This window comes from Gossypium arboreum, chromosome 6 (genome assembly GCF_025698485.1).
Source record: "Gossypium arboreum isolate Shixiya-1 chromosome 6, ASM2569848v2, whole genome shotgun sequence".
Classification (NCBI taxonomy): domain Eukaryota; kingdom Viridiplantae; phylum Streptophyta; class Magnoliopsida; order Malvales; family Malvaceae; genus Gossypium; species Gossypium arboreum.
Genome location: NC_069075.1, coordinates 120,786,205 through 120,805,048, shown reverse-complemented (window position 1 = coordinate 120,805,048; position 18,844 = coordinate 120,786,205). Strand labels below are relative to the sequence as shown.

General features: G+C 38.3%; 1 non-coding gene across 1 annotated transcript; it reads left to right on the top strand.

Annotated features, from left to right (window-relative positions):
- The first annotated feature begins 229 nt into the window (after positions 1–229).
- On the top strand, positions 230–336 carry LOC128294748 (small nucleolar RNA R71). The gene has a single exon (XR_008285055.1). It is a non-coding gene; the product is annotated as a small nucleolar RNA R71 (small nucleolar RNA).
- Positions 337–18,844: the final 18,508 nt, after the last annotated feature.

Here is an 18,844-nt window from a genome sequence, read left to right as displayed (position 1 = left end):
CTGATTAGAGAGCATGGTGACCGAATCGACGTTAAAAACACCGGCTGCTTTTGTTGGCTTTGTCCTTATGACTTGCCACTGATAATTATTCAGTGACATCTCTTTTATAAATTCATAAGCATCCCCAGGTGTCTTATTATTGATAGTCCCACTAGTGGCTGCATCAACCATCTGTTTATTTGAAGGATTCAGGCTATTGTGAAAAGTTTGAACCTGTAGCCAGAGTGGTAACCCATGGTGAGGGAACCTTCTCAACAGGTCCTTGTATCTCTCCCATGCATCATATAGTGTTTCTAAATCCATCTGTACAAAAGAAGAGATATCATTCCTTAATTTAGCCGTTTTAGCCAGTGGAAAATATTTTAGTAAAAACTTTTCGGTCATTTGTTACCAAGTAGTGATTGACCCTCGTGGTAACGAGTTCAACCACTGTTTAGCCTTATTCCTTAATGAAAAGGGAAATAACCGAAGGCGTATGGCATCGTCAGAAACACCATTGATTTTAAGTGTGTCGCAAAACTCCAGAAAATTCACCAAGTGGGTGTTTGGATCCTCAAACATCAAACAATCAAACTGAACAAATTGATGTATCATTTGAATCGTGTTAGGTTTCTATTCAAAATTATTTGCAGCAATAGCAGGCCTAACTATACTTGACTTAGTTCCTGTTAATTTCATTTTACCATAATCATACATAGTGTGTGGAGCATGATTCTGATTTACTGGATCAATGACAATCGCAGGAGGTAGCGAATTTTCCTGATTTTCAGTCATCTCCTCGGTTGTGGTTTGAATATCGTCCTCTTGCTCTTCCTCTGTGTATCTTAAGCTTCACCTTATTTCTCTTCAGTTTCTGCGACCTGTTCGATCGATCTCCTTATCAAAAAGTAATGGTCCTGACGGGTTTCTTCTAGTCATAAACTAGAAAAACCTGTCAGAAAATAAAAGAAAAGTTAGAAAAGTGGAACTAAACTAAACTAAAAAAAAATTGCAATAAAAGTAAAATGGCTAAAGAATAAAAATTGAGTGTTCCTAATATCTTAAGTTCCCCGGTAACGGTGCCAAAAACTTGATACGTGATATTTGCGACAGGTTTTAAAAATTTATAATTAATCGTTCTTGAAACTAACTATTATCACGATAAAGGCAAGTGTACCTATCGAATAGTAATATAGCTTTAGCAAGACCAGATTGTCGAACCCAAAGGAACCAGGAGTACTAGTAATTACTTTCTTTTTATTATCTAGCCTAAAAATTAAGGGATTTGTTTACCTAAATTAATTAACTAAACTAAGGGTGCACAGAGAGAAAATTAGGGAAAAGCTTTTGGGCAACTCGATTGATTAAGACAATACCCAAGGAAAAATCCACCTAGACTTCACTTGTTATTTAACTCTGAATCAGACGATTTATTCATTTGACTTGATTCCTAGAAATCCCTAAGTTATATTATTATCTCTCTCGAGACTAATAACATCTAACCCTAGGTTGATTAATTGAAATCTTTTTCTAATTAACACCCTAGTGTTGCATTAACTCGATCTATGGACTCCCTTATTAGGTTTCACCCTAATCCGAAAAAATCTTGTCACCCTATCTCTAGGCGTGCAATCAACTCCGCTTAATTACGACAAATTTACTCTTTGACAAAGACTTTTCCTCCTCTAAATAAACACATTAACTTGAATCAATGTCTTGGAATATTAAAACAAGAATTAAGAACACATAATTAAGAACAAGTCAAATATTTATCATACAATTCAGATAATAATAACAAGATCCATCTTAGGTTTCACTCCCCTTAGGTATTTAGGGGGTTTAGTTCATAATTATGAAAGAAAACATCTCAAAAGAATAAAGATAACAAAACATAAAGAAAACCCAAAACTCCTGAAGGAAATTGAAGGGAGATCTTCAGTCTTGACGATGAATCCAGCTTCTGAGATGGATCAATCGGCTTTCCATGAGTAATTCCTGCCTCCAACTCTGTGTGTTCTCTTCTAAGTGCCTCCTCAGGTGTTTAAATAGGATTTAGAATGCCTAAGAGCCCTTAAAAGTTACCTTTTCTGAATAGAACTATACTTGGGCTCGATAGGGACATGCTTGTGTGACACGCCCGTGTGCGATTGCTTCAGACCGTGGCCAAGGCTGTTAAATAGGCACAGGCGTGTGGTCTACCCGTGTAAGTCGTGCTTCGATTCTGCCAAATGGACACGGTCATGTGGATTACCCGTGTGAGGAAGTCCAGGCCATGTTGAATTCCCATGTTGGTCCATTTTCTCCGTTTTCAGCCCGTTTCTCACTCTTTTTACTCTCCTATGCTCACCTAAGTATAAAACATAAAACTAAAGCTAAAGGATTAGGAGCATCAAATTCACCAAATCTAAGGAGAAATCATCCATAAATGTGCTAAGCATGGGATAAAAATATGTATAAATTACAGTTTATCACATACTCACAATTTCAAAAGCCCATGTGTCACAATGTAATTTCGTATACCTATATTAATTATGTAACCGAATATACCACATTATATACCACATTATATATGCACATATTTAAGGATTATTCCTAGTATACAAGTTATTCATTCACAAGGCCAAATACACATATCACATACACATATTTTCTTCATTTTCATCTTATAAGATTTACAACAAATAACAAAGGTACTTATTCACCTTACCTCAAATAGGAAACAAATTAATTCATACCTAGCATATAACTCGTTTTACACTTTCAAAATCAATTTACCTTTTCCCGATGAACCATTTGGAATTGGATAGAACACTCGGATAATCACACATATCGGACAATGCCAACGTCCCAGACGTGGTCTTACATGTAGTCACATATTGATGCCACTGTCCCAGACAGGGTCTTATTCATACACATATATCAGAATCATATATCGATGCCATTGTCTTACTCGCACACATATATCGGAATCCTATGTCATGACATATGTATCCTAGCTATTCCTCAGTTTCATATGAGGCTATCGGACGTTGTAACTCGGTCGAAACGAATTTGGAAACATAGTATTCAAGCTTATTAAAATTCGGCCAATGCATAATTAAAATCACACATTTCATTTCAGCAAGTATAATTTTCACATAATTATAATTAAATACGTCTATTTGCTTATAAACTTACCTCGGACGATACAAAACGGAACAGGGCAGCCAGTCGACAACTTTCATCTTCCCTCGATCCAAATCAGATTTCTTTGGTTCTTGATTTGAATATATTCAAAATAAGCTCATTCAAACATATTTTCATTCAATTTAATCCAAAAACACATAAATGGGCAAATTAACATTTTACCCCTAACATTTACACTTTTTACAATCTAGTCCCTATTGCACAAAACACAAAATATACAAAATTTCAATATACCCATGTTGGGCAAAATTTTACCCATACTCATATAAGTCCATACATTTCATTTATTTCACATTTTAGTCCCTTAAATTATTATTTTTAGAATTTAGTCCTAATTACTCAAAATCGTCAAAAACTCCAATACAAAACATGTTAATCTAAAACATATCTTTCATATTTCATCATCAAACAACAAAAATCACAAGCTCTCAACAATGGCATAACTCAAAATATTCACCAAAAAAAAAAAAAAAATTAAGCATGGGTTTTGTAGTACTCAAAGCAATGATCTCAAAAACGTAAAAATTATCAAAAACCGGACAAAAACAAACCTTGATTGAGCTTGAGTAAGTGCCGAACCCTAGCTTCTTTTCTTTTTTCCTTTCTTTTATTTAGTTTCAACAATGAATAAATAATATGAACATGGCCTTCTTCTTTTTTTATGTTTTATGTTATAATATATATTTTATTAACTTATAATTTAATTTACTTATTTAACCATACTAAAATTATAACAAAACTATATAATGTATGTCCACTACTGTCCATTTAATATGTCAATGGGCTATTTACCACTTAAGGGCTTCCATTTATAAAGCCAATAGCAATTCGGCCCTTTATACATTAAACTACCAATTTTTTTAATTTACGCGATTAAGTCCTTTTATTTAATCGGATACTCAAACGATAAAATTAAAGCACAAAAATTTCACACATACAAGTTCACACATAATAAACACAGAAAATAATTTTTAAATATTTTTCTAACCCAGATTCATGGTCCCAAAACCAACGTTCCGATTAGGGTCTAAATAGGGTTGTTACATCGCACTTCTCTGTCCATTCGAACTTAACATCCTTTTGCAATAACCTCGTCATTGGGGTGGCTATCATCGAAAATCCTTTCACAAACCGCCTGTAATAACCTGCTAAACCCAAAAAGCTCCTAACTTCGATTACGTTTCTCGGTGGCTTCCATTCGACAATAGTAGAAATCTTATTGGGATCAACTCGTATACCATCTCCTGAAACACTGTGGCCTAAAAATCCAACCTCTTGGAGCCAAAACTCGCTTTTACTAAACTTGGCATATAGCTGTTTATCCCTTAGAGTCTATAAAATAGTTCTCAAATGCTCGGCATGCTCTGCCTCATTTCTAGAATAAATCAAAATTTCATCGATAAACACCACAACAAACTTATCTCAATATGGCCGAAAAATTTGGTTCATAAAATCCATAAACACGGCAGGAGCATTCATTAGTCCAAATGGCATAACAAGGAACTCATAGTGGTTGTACCTCATTCTAAAGGCAGTCTTAGGCACATCAGACTCTTTCACTCGTAACTGGTAGTATTCGGACCTCAACTCTATCTTAGAGAACCACGTCGCTCCCTTCAGCTGATCAAACAAGTCATCAATCCTTGGAAGAGGATACTTATTTTTTATTGTCACCTTATTGAGTTGTCGGTAATCAATGCATAATCTTATAGAGCCATCCTTCTTTTTCACGAATAGTATGGGAGCACCCCACGACGAAAAGCTTTGTCTCGCAAAACCTTTGTCGGTCAGCTCTTGTAACTGTGACTTCAATTCTTTCAGTTCAGTTAGGGCCATTCTATATGGGGAAATAGAGATGGGTGTCGTTCCTGGCATTAGCTCAATACTGAATTCAACTTCTCTAACTGGAGGTAAACCCAGTAATTACTCTGAAAATACATCCACGAACTTGCACACAACTGGAATTGATTCAATTTTCAATTCGGATTCTTTTGTATTCAATATGTATGCCAAATAAGCTTCATACCCTTTTCTTATATATCTCTGAGCAACCATCGAAGATATCATCATTGGCAACTTATCTGCGTCATCTAATTCAACCCGAAGAATTTCACCGTTTTCACATTTCAATTCCATAACTTTCTGTCTTCAATTCACTATAGCCTCATGTAGTGTCAATCAATCCATACCCAGTATGACATCAAATTCGTCAAACGGTAACAACATCAAGTCAGCCAAAAAATAATGATCTTTAATCATCAAAGGACATTTCTTACATACTTTATCAACTATCACATGCTTTCTTAACGGGTTAGATAACTTAATTACAAATTCTGTAGACTTGACAGGTATATTCATACTAGATGCCAATTTCATACACACATATGAATAAGTGGAGCCAGAGTCTATCAAAGCAATAACATTAGTATCATAGAGAGAAAATTTACTAGTGATCACATCAAGAGAAGTTGCATCTTCGCGTGCACGTATGGCATAGGCTCTAGCCGGAGCCCTAGCTTTAGACCTCACTGTCGTATCTCACGTTGCATTCTTACTACTGGACTCATTCTCGACATTTCTCGAGGGTCTTCCCCTAGAAGCTGCGCCACTTGGCCTTGGACTAAATTCTTTCTTTCTCCATCCTCTCAAGACAATCCTTAATAAAGTGGTCTAGAGAACCACATTTAAAACAAGATCCTTCACTCGCTCTACAGTTGCTAGAATGACACCTGCCACACTGTGGACATTCAACCTTGGAAGGTTTAGCACTACCCACGCTTGCCATAGACGTAGCCTGAGACCTAAAACTCGAATTCTGCTTTCTACGATTCTCATATGAATGTCAAGCTGACACATGTGGACGAGAATACATCTGTAACACCCCGTACCCGAGACCGTTGCCAGAGTCGGACACGAGGGGTTAACGGGCTTAAACCGCTCATTTTTACAGACCACTTAAAAAATTTCCAGGCAGTTGGCTAACTGCGTCACTGTTACCTTAAAAATCATATCTTGAGTTCCAAAACTCGAAAATCAGTTTTGTAATTTTTCCTTGAAACTAGACTCATGTGTCCATCTACATATTTTTTTCTAGAATTTTTGGTCAGGCCCATTAGTACAGTTTATTAGTTAAAGTCTCCCCTGTTATAGGGTGTGACTACACTGACCTTCATGCATTACGACCTGAATATCTCCCTGTACAGGGCTTCAATACTGGTGCCGTTTGTCTCTATAGAAACTAGACTCAAAAATAAATATATGCATATATGGCATGACTTCTAATTATCTCTGGTTAAATTACAATGAATTTCCAAAGTCGAAACAGGGAATCCAGAAACCGTTCTGGCCCTGTCTCACGAAAACTTTAACATCTCATAATATACTGTTCATATGAACATTTCGTTACTTTCCTATGAAAATATATTCATCAAGGTTCGTTTAAATAATTTATTCACTATTTAATTCCATTCCTACCATTTTTAGTGATTTTTCAAATCTACATCACTGCTGCTGTCAGCATCTGCCTTTAAGGTAGACTTTACCTATTTCATAGTTCCCATGATTCAACTAGCCCTTTTTGCATAAATAGCACAAATTATGATAGTGATTAACCATTCCAATGGCCAATCCTTGCGAAGCATATCCACACCTCTCAATAACCATATCCATACTATATGATTATAACATTATGCTCAAAACATACATAAGCCATTTTCGCATGGCTATCCAAAATTATACAAATCCAAAGGGGTCCACGACCCACAACAAAAAGGGTAGTCCTATACATGCCATTTCAAAGTTCAGCCAAAAGTATACCAAAAGGAGCTTTGATAGTGTGGATGACTTCGACTTCAAAATCCCGAGCCCGATAGCTGACAAACCAAAATCTATAAAACAGAGAATCAAAGAAACGGAGTAAGCATTTAATGCTTAGTAAGTTTGAGCCACGAATTTAGATACAACCAAAGTATAGCATTCATGTAGCTAAACAGATAATTTCATATGCACAAATTCTCGATGTCAGACTTACTTCACATTACCACCACTTATATTCATACACAAAGATCAACTTAGCCAAAGGCCGGTAGCTCATTTATCAACTGAGCGAATACTTATTTGTAAGGGATCAACTAATTCAAAACATAAACGAACATACCTCATTGCTGGGATTTACAAGCGTATTAACTGAAATTTTACAGCAAGGTTTCTTATTCCCAAATCACGTACCTTCGGAATTTAACCGGATATAGCTACTCGTTCATATGCCTTTGGGACATAGCCCGGTTATAGTAACTCGCACAAACGCCTTCGGGACTTAGCCCGGATATAGTAGCTCACACGAATGCCTTTGGGACTTAGCCCGGATATAGTAGCTCACACGAATGCCTTCGGGACTTAGCCCGGATATAGTAGCTCGTACGAATGCCTTCGGGACTTAGCCCGGAATTAGCCACTAGCTCAAATGCTCTCGGGATTTAGCCCGGTTATCATCCGAACATTCACGCACATATCAATAAATCATGACACATCTAATTTCATTTTCATAATTAGAATTCAAACACAAGTCACGTATTAAGCATTCCCATTTCGGCTCACTAGCCACATACAAACAGCATGGTTTAGTTTGCTTTATAACACGATCTCTATGCACATACGGCTACCCGTCATACGTATAGACTAATTAACTCAACATATAATTCAAGTAAAAGTCATCATATCACTGTATATTTGTTATGCTCATACATTATGACTTAATCAAATCATAAACTAAGTCTCATTGCTCGAAAACTTACCTCGGATGTTGTCGAACGATTTCGATGGCTATTCGACCACGTTTTCCTTCCCTTTATCGGATTTAGTTCCCCTTTGCTCTTGAGCTTAATTTAACAAATAAATTGATTTAATCTTTTGAGCATCAAAAGAGGAACTCAAGGTACTTAGCCCATATATATACATTAGACACTAAAGTCACATACATATGAAACCATGAATCAACTCAACACATTAGCCAATATTCACCTTAGCCGAATTTTCTAAGCCAAGATAAAAGCATCAATATGCTTGCCTCTAACCGAATACATGCAACCCCAATCTTCTTCCTATGGCCGAATATGCATGTCTATGTTGAGGCCGAATATATACTTAATACCACACATAATTGGCATACATTTTACTAACTAATGCATTACATATTATAACTCAATACGTATCCATCATTTACTCCATAACCGAAACACCATCATATGTAAATATATACCTTGAGATACTATATAGGTCATACCAATACATCGTGTGCAATCATATATATATATATATGTGCAAGAGCCGAATCACAAAGTTGATTATAACCAAATATAAACATATATCCAAAACATAAATCTTACCTACCATGCAAAAGCATAAATCATACTTATGGATATACTATGGCCGATACTTCCAACAACACCAAATAAAAATATACTTCATGGATCTAAGGTAGAACCAAGAAAAGAACTCATAATCCTCAAGATGTAAGCAAACTACCATTGTTCATCTAGATTTAGCATGAAACACGACCAACACCCTTATTAATCTCCATAGCCGAAAACCTTACTTATTCCAAAATCACAATTTCAACATGGGTTACCAACAATAACTTGATATCTCACTCAAAATCAACTAGGATTTCAAGAACTAGTATCAACTTCCTTACCTTAATATCGACCTAAGATGACCAATTGCTTCACTCCTTCCTTCCTCCTCTCAATTCGGCCAAGAAGAACCAAAGAACACAACTTGTTTTTCTTTCTTCCTTAGAACATTCGGCCAAGAGAAATGAGAAAAAGATGGACACTTTTTTTTTTTGTTTTCTTCCTTGCATTCACGGCAATGGGGAGGGGGAGAAACAATCTCACCATTCTTTTTCTTTTTTTTCCATTTCTTTATTACCCATACTCATTATTTTATTGTTCCTAACATACATCACTACATAACATGTTTGTGACATGTTTCCACTCATAGCATGGCCGGCCATTAGCTCAAATATTGGGCAATTTGACATGCAAACCCACCATTTCTATAACATGCATTATTAGGCCACTTTACATTTGCCTAGCACATTTCTAAATTTTCTCACATAAGTCCTATGTACTCCATTCACATGCAATTAACTAAATCGAAGCTTAAAAATTTTCGGACATTCATATTCACATATTTTAGACAATAAATATCACATTCAAATAATTTGGTAACTCGGTTTAACGGTCCCGAAACCGCTTTCTGACTAGGGTCACTTTAAGGCTGTCACAACTCTCCCCCACTTAAGAAATTTTCGTCCCCGAAAATCTTACCGGTAAATAGGTTTGGGTATCGCTCTTTCATAGAGTTCTCGGGTTCCCAAGTAGCTTCTTCGATCCCGTGTTTGAGCCATAACACTTTCACTAACGGAACCCTTTTGTTTCGCAACTCTTTCACTTCACGAGCTAGGATACGAATCGGTTCTTCTTCAAAACTCAAGTCGGATTGAATTTCGACCTCGGAGGGGTTTATTACATGCGAAGGATCGGATCTGTAACGTCGAAGCATCGAAACATGAAAAACGTTGTGGATTCTTTCGAGTTCAGGGGGTAAAAGCAACCTATATGCAACTGGGCCAACTCGTTCGGAGATCTCATACGGCCCAATGAATCTCGGACTCAATTTGCCCTTACGGCCAAATTTGAGTATCTTTTTCCAAGGCGATACCTTGAGAAGCACTTTGTCTCCCACCTGATACTCAATATCTCTTTGTTTTAAATCCGCGTACGACTTCTGACGATCTGATGCTGCCTTCAGACTTTCACGAATTATTTTTACTTTCTGTTCAGCATCTTTAATCAAATCCACTCCGAAAATTTTACTTTCACCAAGCTCGGTCCAAAACAATGGTGTACGGCATTTACGCCCGTACAAAGCCTCGTATGGTGCCATCTTAATACTTGATTGAAAACTATTGTTGTAAGTGAATTCAATCAAAGGTAAATACCGTTCCCATGAGCCACTAAACTCGAGGATGCAACATCTCAACATATCCTCAAGTATCTGAATTATCCGCTCGGATTGACCATCGGTTTGTAGATGAAAAGCGGTGCTAAAATGCAGCTTGGTACCCAAAGCTTCTTGCAATTTTTTCCAAAATCGCGAGGTGAATCTCGGATCTCTGTCCGACACAATAGAAATAGGTACCCCGTGTAATCTCACAATCTGAGAAATATACAATTCAGCTAGTTTATCCAATGAAAAATCCGTACGTACGGGGATAAAGTGAGCCGACTTAGTCAGTCTATCAACAACAACCCAAATCGCATCTTTCTTACTTGCCGACATTGGCAACCCAGATACAAAATCCATCGTGACTCGTTCCCATTTCCATTCAGGTATCATGATCGGCTGAAGCAAACCAGTAGGCACTTGATGTTCCGCCTTCACTTGCTGACATACTAAGCACTTCGAAACAAAATCGGAAATGTCTTGTTTCATACCATGCCACCAAAACTGGCGTCTCAGATCGTTGTACATTTTCGTACTCCCCGGGTGAATTGACATTCGGCTACAATGAGCTTCGTTCAGAATCATCGAAATGAGTTCTGAATTTCTTGGAACACACAAACGACTTCTGAACCTCAAACAACCGTCGTCATCAATTTGAAACTCTGATTCCATATTCGGAACACATTCAGCCCGTTTGGCAACCAATTCATCATCGACTTTCTGAGCTTCACGAATTTGATGAATCAATAATGGTTTGGCCTTGAATTCCGCCACTAACACATTGTCAGATAGAACAGAAAAGTGTACATTCATCGCTCGTAAGGCAAACAGTGATTTACGACTTAAGGCATCCGCAAACATATTAGCCTTTCCCGGGTGGTAATCAATGAAAAGCTCATAATCTTTCAACAACTCAAGCCAACGTCTTTGTCGTAGATTTAAGTCTCTTTGAGTCATCAAATATTTGAGACTTTTATGATCCAAATATACATGGCACTTCTCACCAAATAAGTAATGTCGCCATATTTTCAAGGCAAATACGATGGCAGTTAATTCGATATCATGGGTCGGATAATTTTTCTCATGTGGCTTTAATTGTCTCGACGCATAGGCCACAACTCGACCTTCTTGCATCAATACGCAACCCAACCCAAGTAGGGATGCATCACTATAAATAACAAACTCCTTGCACGATTCGGCCGCACTAATCTTGGAGCTTCCGTTAAGTGCGTTTTCAATTGTTCAAACTTTTCGACACTTTTCGTCCATTCAAACTTAACATCCTTCAAGTAGTTTCGTCATCGATGTGGCTATCATCGAGAAACCTTTCACAAACCGTCGGTAGAAACCGCAAGTCCCAAAAGCTTGAACCTCGAGAATATTTCTCGAGGCTTCCAGCTAAGTATGGCTGAAATTTTGCTCGGCCAACTCGAATACGGATGCGGATACCACATGACCCAAGAAGCTAACCTCTCTTAACCGTAACTCACACTTCTCGAACTTAGCATATAACCGCTTATCCGTAAATTTTGCAACACTAATCTCGGTGCTCAAGATGTTCGGTCTCATCTCTTGAATAGACCAAGATGTCATCAATGAACACAACTACGAATCGGTCCAAATCATGTCAAGATCCGATTCATCAAATCCATAAATACCGCAGGGCATTAGTGAGCCCAAACGGCATCACTAAGAACTCGTAGTGGCCGTATCTCGCTCGAAAGCGGTTTTGGGTATATCCGAATCTCGAATTCATGAATCGGTAATAACCCGATCTCAAATCTATCTTTGAAAACACCAAGCTCCTTTAGTTGATCAAACAAATCATCAATACGCTGTAACGGATATTTATTCTTTATCGTCACTTTATTCAGCTGACGATAGTCAATGCACAACCTCATGGTTCCGTCCTTCTTTTTCACAAACAATACTGGTGCACCCCAAGGTGAGAAACTTGGTCGAGCGAAACCTCTATCCGTCAACTCTTGCAACTGAGCTTTCAATTCTTTTAACTCGGTTGGTGCCATACGATACGGAGCTATCGAAATTGGCGTAGTCCCAAGTACAAGCTCAATACCAAACTCCACCTCTCGAATAGGTGGTAAACCCGGTAATTCTGCAGGAAAAACATCCGGGTATTCACAAACCACCGGCACCGATTCGGGTTTCTTTTCTAACTCTTTATCATCAAGTACATACGCAAGGTATGCTTCACACCCTTTTCTTACATATTTCTGAGCCAACATCGACGATATTATAGCTGGCAACCTATTCAAGTCAGTAGACTCGACTCGGATTATCTCGTTATTTACACACCTCAAATCGATGGTTTTTCTTTTGCAATTTACAATTGCATCATGTACGGTCAACCAATCCATACCGAGGATAACATCAAATTCGTCAAACGGTAACAGCATCAAATCGGCCGGAAAATAGGAACCTCGGATTACTAGGGGACATTTCTTACACACTTTGTCGACAAGCACGTAACGACCCAAGGGATTTGACACCCGAATTACGAACTCAGTAGACTCAATAGGTAAAGTCTTACTGGATGCTAGAGTTTCGCATATATAAGAATGAGTAGAACCAGGGCCAATCAAAGCAATCACATTAGTATCAAAGAGAGTAAAAGTACCAGTAATAACATCGGCGAGGAAGCATCCTCCGTCTGGCGTATAGCATAAGCCCTAGCAGAGCACGAGCCTCGGATCCGGTCGCAGATCTCTAGATCCTCTCGACCACCACTAGCGTTGCCGTATTTCTAGATGGTCTACCTCAAGCGGTGGTAGCACCGGTTTCCCACTGGTTTACATTCCGCCGCACAATCTCGGGCAATCTTTGATAAAGTGGTCAACTGACCGCGACTTGTAACAATGGCGATCATGGAATCTACAACTTCCGAATGCCATTTGCCACAATCATCGGCACTCCGTTCTATCTCGACGATCATTTCCCACATTGGCGGTCAAGTGACTCGTGCACTTTCAGGGGTCGATCGCGATCTCATCTAGAAAAGCCGAAGTGTCCCTAGATCGGCCTAAGCCATCTCTAAATTTCTTCGATGATCGGGAAGGGCTTCCCAAGACCTCTTCTGAAACTCCCTTGCTCCCGCCTCACTTTTCTTTTCTCCATCTTGAGCTCCTCGGCTTTGCAAGCTCGCCGACAAGTGCCACAAATTCTCAAATTTCCAAGATGCCAACATACGACTTTATATCATCATTCACCCATCCTCAAACGCTTACACATCACGGCTTCGAGGAAATGCATTCTCGTCATGACGGCTAAGCCTCACAAATTTTCGTTCATAGTCGGTAACCGACATGGAACCTTGTTTAAGTTCAAGAAATTCCTTCCGCTTTTGATCCATAAATCTCGACCGATATACTTTTTTGAAACTCGGTTTGGAAAAACTCCCAAGTTACTTGCTCTCTGGCACGACAAAGTCAACGTGTTCCACCAATAGTAAGCGTAATCACGTAGCAAGGAGATAGTACACTTTAGGCACTCATCGGTGTGCAAGATAACTCATCGAGTATGCGGATAGTGTTGTCCAACCAAAATTCAGCTTGCTCAAGATCATCGCCGTCCGTAGCCTTAAATTCGATAGCCCCATGTTTTCGGATTCATCAACTGGGGCTTATTTGACCTTATTTGGTCGATTCTGGAGGTATTGTAGGTGCTTGGGATGGTATTTGTCGGGAATGGGGTTGTGGAACAGTAGATTAGTTCGAATGTATTGGTTGAACCAATCATTCATCGAGCTATAAAAGCTTGTCTAGCTTCATCATTCGGATTACTAGCATTAGGTTGAGAGTCCGCCGGCCTGTCCCTTGTCGGGGAGCAGCGCTACACTCTCAAGATCATCACCATCGCTCGGTCGGGATCGGGATCCATTACTATAAATAAACACATTTGCAAACGTCAGAAATCACCGCACTATCAAATAATCACATAGAATGGCATGTATAGCTAAACCCAACGCATTACGGTAGTCCTAGAATCGACTAAACCGTAGCTCTGATACCAATAAAATTGTAACACCCCGTACCCGAGACCGTTGCCGGAGTCGGACACGAGGGGTTAACGGGCTTAAACCGCTAAGTTTTACAGACCACATTAAAAATTTCCAGGCAGTTGGCTAACTGCGTCACTGTTACCTTAAAAATCATATCTTGAGTTCCAAAACTCGAAAATAAGTTTCGTAATTTTTCTCTAAAACTAGACTCATTTTTCCATCTACAGATGTTTTTCTAGAATTTTTGGTCAGGCCCATTAGTACAGTTTATTAGTTAAAGTATCCCCTGTTACAGGGTGCGACTACACTGACCTTCATGCATTACGACCTGGATATCTCCCCGTACAGGGCTTCAATACTGGTGCCGTTTGTCTCTATAGAAACTAGACTAAAAAAGGAATCTATGAATATATGGCATGACTTCTAATTATCTCTGGTTAATGTAAAATGAATTTCCAAAGTCGGAACAGGGAATCCAGAAACCGTTCTGGCCCTGTCTCACGAAAACTTTAACATCTCATAATATACTGTTCATATGAACATTTCGTTACTTTCCTATGAAAATAGATTCATTAAGGTTTGTTTACATAATTTATTCACTATTTAATTCCATTCCTACCATTTTTAGTGATTTTTAAAATCTACATCACTGCTGCTGTCAGCATCTGCCTTTAAGGTAGACTTTACCTATTTCATAGTTCCCATGATTCAACTAGCCCTTTTTGCATAAATAGCACAAATTATGATAGTGATTAACCATTCCAATGGCCAATCCTTGCCAAGCGTATCCACACCTCTCAATAACCATATCCATACCATATGATTATAACATTATGCTCAAAACATACATAAGCCATTTTCGCATGGCTATCCAAAATTATACAAATCCAAAGGGGTCCACGACCCACAACAAAAAGGGTAGTCCTATACATGCCATTTCAAAGTTCAGCCAAAAGTATACCAAAAGGAGCTTTGATAGTGTGGACGACTTCGACTTCAAAATCCCGAGCCCGATAGCTGACAAACCAAAATCTATAAAACAGAGAATCAAAGAAACGGAGTAAGCATTTAATGCTTAGTAAGTTTGAGCCACGAATTTAGATACAACTAAAATATAGCATTCATGTAGCTAAACAGATAATTTCATATGCACAAATTCTCGATGTCAGACTTACTTCACATTACCACCACTTATATTCATACACAAAGATCAACTTAGCCAAAGGCCGGTAGCTCATTTATCAACTGAGCGAATACTTATTTGTAAGGGATCAACTAATTCAAAACATAAACGAACATACCTCATTGCTGGGATTTACAAGCGTATTAACTGAAATTTTACAGCAAGGTTGCTTATTCCCAAATCACGTACCTTCGGAATTTAACCGGATATAGCTACTCGTTCATATGCCTTCGAGACATAGCCCGGTTATAGTAACTCGCACAAACGCCTTCGGGACTTAGCCCGGATATAGTAGCTCGCACGAATGCCTTCGGGACTTAGCCCGGATATAGTAGCTCGCACGAATTCCTTCAGGACTTAGCCCGGATATAGTAGCTCGCACGAATGCCTTCGGGACTTAGCCCGGAATTAGCCACTAGCACAAATGCTCTCAGGATTTAGCCCGGTTATCATCCGAACATTCACGCACATATCAATAAATCATGACACATCTAATTTCATTTTCATAATTAGAATTCAAACACAAGTCACGATAAGCATTCCCATTTCGCTCACTAGCCACATACAAACAACATGGTTTAGTTTGCTTTATAACACGATCTCTATGCACATACGGCTACCCGTCATACGTATAGACTAATTAACTCAACATATAATTCAAGTAAAAGTCATCATATCATTTGATATTTGTTATGCTCATACATTATGACTTAATCAAATCATAAACTAAGTCTCATTGCTCAAAACTTACCTCGGATGTTGTCAAACGATTTCGATGGCTATTCGACCACTTTTTCCTTCCCTTTATCAGATTTAGTTCCCCTTTGCTCTTGAGCTTAATTTAACAAATAAATTGATTTAATCATTTGAGCATCAAAAGAGGAACTCAAGGTACTTAGCCCATATATATACATTAGACACTAAAGTCACATACATATGAAACCATGAATCAACTCAACACATTAGCCAATATTCACCTTAGCCGAATTTTCTAAGCCAAGATAAAAGCATCAATATGCTTGCCTCTAGCCGAATACATGCAACCCCAATCTTCTTCCTATGGTCGAATATGCATGTCTATGTTGAGGCCGAATATATACTTAATACCACACATAATTGGCATACATTTTACTAACTAATGCATTACATATTATAACTCAATACGCATCCATCATTTACTCCATAACTGAAACACCATCATATGTAAATATATACCTTGAGATACTATATAGGTCATACCAATACATCGTGTGCAATCATATATATATATATATATGTGCAAGAGCTGAATCACAAAGTTGATTATAACCAAATATAAACATATATCCAAAACATAAATCTTACCTACCATGCAAGAAGCATAAATCATACTTATGGATATACCATGGCCGATACTTCCAACAACACCAAATAAAAATATACTTCATGGATCTAAGGTAGAACCAAGAAAGGAACTCATAATCCTTAAGATGTAAGCAAACTACCATTGTTCATCTAGATTTAGCATGAAACACGACCAACACCCTTATTAATCTCCATAGCCGAAAACCTTACTTATTCCAAAATCACAATTTCAACATGGGTTACCAACAATAACTTGATATCTCACTCAAAATCAACTAGGATTTCAAGAACTAGTATCAACGTCCTTACCTTAATATCGACCTAAGATGACCGATTGCTTCACTCCTTCCTTCCTCCTCTCAATTCGGCCAAGAAGAACCAAAGAACACAACTTGTTTTTCTTTCTTCCTTAGAACATTCGGCCAAGAGAAATGAGAAAAAGATGGAAACTTTTTTTTTTGTTTTCTTCCTTGCATTCACGGCAATGGGGAGGGGGAGAAACAATCTCACCATTCTTTTTCTTTTTTTTTCCATTTCTTTATTACCCATACTCATTATTTTATTGTTCCTAACATACATCACTACATAACATGTTTGTGACATGTTTCCACTCATAGCATGGCCGGCCATTAGCTCAAATATTGGGCAATTTGACATGCAAACCCACCATTTCTATAACATGCATTATTAGGCCACTTTACATTTGCCTAGCACATTTCTAAATTTTCTCACATAAGTCCTATGTACTCCATTCACATGCAATTAACTAAATCGAAGCTTAAAAATTTTCGCACATTCATATTCACATATTTTAGACAATAAATATCACATTCAAATAATTTGGTGACTCGGTTTAACGGTCCCGAAACCGCTTTCCGACTAGGGTCACTTTAGGGCTGTCACAACATCTCTCTAGATTTCTTAGACTGGGATGGCAATGACTTACTCATGTACCTCTTTCTTGTATCTCTTGCAAAAGACTCGGCTTCTTCCTCTCTTTAACCAAGTCTTTGACTTTACAAGCCCGTTCAACAAGTACCACAAATTCTTTCAACTCAAGAATACCCACTAATATCTTAATATCCTCATTGAGCCCATCTTCAAATCTTCTACACATCTTAGCTTCGAAGGGTACACACTCCCGAGCATATTTGCTAAGTTTAACAAATTCCCTCTCATATTCACTTACCATCATACGACCCCGTTTCAATTCTAGGAATTCCTTACGCTTTTGTTCGATAAATCTTTAGCTAATGTATTTCTTTCGAAATTCATCTTGAAAGAATTCCCAAGTAACCCTCTCTGGTGGTACTATAGATATCAACGTCCTCCACCAGTGATACACTGCATCTCTCAAGAGGGATATGGCACACTTCAAGCACTCCTCAGGTGTACATGACAATTTTTCAAATACCTGTATCGAGTTCTCTAACCAGAACTCCGCTCTTTTAGTGTCATTATTGGCATTTGCCCTAAATTTCTCAGCACCTTGTTTCCGAATTCTATCAACAGGTGTTCTACCAAATCTCATGAAATCGATATGTTGAGGCATCGCAGGTGCGGGTTGAGGATTTAGGGGAGGTGGGGGAGGTTGAGCATTCGAGTTCGTTTGAATGAACTCCGTGTACCATGCATTCATCATGCGGAGAAAGGCTTCTCAGCCTCCTTCTCCCCTACTGACAGTTTTGGGCCTACTTTCAGATGGCACCGCTCCTTCCGCTGGAGCAGGCGCGTTACTTTCTACATCATCCGCCATTGCTCTGCCAGTATCCATTTACTATATGAAAACACATTTTAATATTATCAGGAGTCGTCACATTATCGTTACTTATATATATACGTATGGCATGCTTAGCTAGACTCAAATACGCTAGATTAGTTCAAGAATCGATTAAACCATAGCTCTAATACCACATAAATAGGGTATTTCTAAAAAATACGGGTCATAAAAGTTCATTCCAAATTAAAATAGACCAAACAAAACTATTTTGTCCTTATCATGGACCTACGAGGTCCAAAACATACATTAGAGGTAACCCGAAACTAAACCCAGAACTTAAGAAAATTCTAAGAAAGTTTCTAGGTTTAAGCCTCACACACCCGTGTGGAGGCAATGCACACGCCCG